This window comes from Austrofundulus limnaeus, unplaced genomic scaffold (genome assembly GCF_001266775.1).
Source record: "Austrofundulus limnaeus strain Quisiro unplaced genomic scaffold, Austrofundulus_limnaeus-1.0 Scaffold1, whole genome shotgun sequence".
NCBI lineage: Eukaryota > Metazoa > Chordata > Actinopteri > Cyprinodontiformes > Rivulidae > Austrofundulus > Austrofundulus limnaeus.
Window position 1 is genome coordinate 5,419,674 of NW_013952403.1, and position 2,462 is coordinate 5,422,135.

The window sequence follows — 2,462 nt, forward strand, 5'->3', positions numbered from 1 at the left end:
TTTGTTTGTTTGTTTGTTTGTTTGTTTGTTTGTTTGTTTGTTTGTTTGTTTGTTTGTTTGTTTGTTTGTTTGTTTGTTTGTTTGTTTGTTTGTTGGGGTGGGTGTGGGACAATGCAGAGCATAAAAAAACTTAAATGTGCTTACAATGTTGGTCTAGGATTAGAGCTGTTTTTAACAGGACTAAGTAGTTTCATTCCACATTATAATCTGTTTATTGTAATTTATTTAATTAATTAATTAATTATTGATGTATTACTAAAAAAAGCTGATTGAAATCTTTCTTTTTTCACCTGTTGGGTGTTAAACAGCAACTCTTGTCCAAAGGGGGGGAATAAAAAAGGAAAACTCTRCACCTACCTTCAGCTTTTAATGTGSCTTTTGTGATTCTACACATCCACCTTTGTTTGCTTACAGCTCTCTGGATAATTCTCACATTCTGTTTATATGCACATTCATAATTTTGCTTGTTATCTCCCCTTCCCAGGCTCAGTGCATGATCGTGACATCACATGAAACACTTTTCTGAGAGCATCACTCCAAACYGCGGAAGCACGTTTCAGTTTCCTCATGTCCAACACGTCAGCCATGGTTTGACTGACGTGGGCATCTGAACTCTCTCCCCTTTTGGCCTTCAGTGCAGTGACCTTTTACAATCAACTTATTATTGTTGATCTTTTGGTTAAGGTACTGAACTGGAAAAACCAGGATACTGGGCTTTGCGCAACTAAAATTTGTTACACAGCCGGAATGAACCAGGAATTGTTGCACACTGATATTTTATAAGGTCACATTGTTATGTGTGATGAAAAAGACACGTAAATGGTCAAATAAACAAGAAAAAAATGATGTTTTCAAAATTTGGTAGAACTAACTGAATAAAATCACTCCAGCAATGATTTGCATTAACATGTTTCTCTGGTGTATTGTCAGCCACTTACTGCCTAAATATTGAAGTGTTTGTCTATTGATCCACAATGTAAATAAGATATTCTAAAAATAGGGGTTGTTTTATTTTTCACACATGAATCCTGTTCTACATCTCARAGCAATTAACATTGCGCAGGTGTTGGAGCAGGTTGTGCTCGAAATTCTCCTCACCGTATTTAAAAAGTGCTTGGAGAGACATTTGCATTTGCCTCTCAGTCCTGTTTTTAACCGGTATGCTTTTCTGTGTTGTTTTTCCTCTTATAGGAAAGTTTGAGTTTCAGCAGAAGCTTATATTGTATTCAGTTCAGTCAGCACAATCATACTGCTTTGTGAGCTGGTGGTCTTCTATAACAATGTGCCATCATTTAGGAAAAGTCTTCCTACAGAAAACAAAGTCTCTCAGCTGCTGCCTACACACCTGAAAATAGTAACAGAAATATTTGGATTGTAAAGAAGGGAAACTAATCAATCAGCTTTAACCAAATGGCTGTTAAGGTYGTCAAGTAACATCTATGTAAATGCATGCTAACTTGTGATTTATTKTTTCAGAATGAAAACACAAACTATTTTCAGAATATGTTTAGTGTTTGTATGTGTGATTGTTTTAAGGTCAACCAGAAAGATGCTGATTMTTTTCAGACTCAAGATAACATTTTTGTTTTATGTTGGCCCATCAAAATGGTCCCCAAACAAAAAGAACAGAGACTTTTGCAGCAGATGACAGGGTCCGGTGACCTGGGATTTACACTGCATGCGGCTCCGGTCCGCTGCGCTGTACAGTTCGCAGTCATTCGTTTCCACCCTGATTTKCACTGCCTGCGCTCCAGTGCAAAGCACAGAGGTGCTCTGAGAAGCATGTGCGAGGAAATGTGAGATTGTGCAGCAAATCCAGTGATAAAAGTGGAAGTCAGACCAAATTAATTAATTCTGTGGAAGACGGCTCGGAAACAGTTGAAACCGCATCAGTCTGTTTTTTAATCCGTATTTCAAAATAAAACATGCGTTGCACACTGCATGTGTGCTTCCCCAACATAATGATAAATCTTGACAGCATCTATGTATGAATATGACCCTACATAGTTTTTATTATTATTTTGTAGTGTAAATGCTCTCATTAATTATAATGAGTGTGTTTTTATTGTCGAGGTCAAAGTTAAGCGTGACTTCATGCATCTCATCAGTGTTGTTGGAATTGGTTTTTCCTATTGTCTTGTTCACAGCAAGACTTTTATTGTGGAAACTGCACAGGAATACTATATGCAAAAGCAAAGTGTACTGATAATAAGTTTGCAAGAATGAACTAATCAAACAGATTTTCCTGATCTTCATGTGACCCATTGGAGGGGGCTGCAGAAGCTTGCTGGTCAGTGCTCTGGTCCAGTAATCCTGAGGCTGTGAGCTCGAGACCAGGTTGTGTCATGAAGGGAATTGTCAAAGCAGGTGTCAAATCTTAAATGGTAGTTTGCTTACTGTGGCAACCCCTGCAGAAAGGAGCAGCAGAAAGAAAAGAAAAACATTGGGCCTCATGCAAGAAC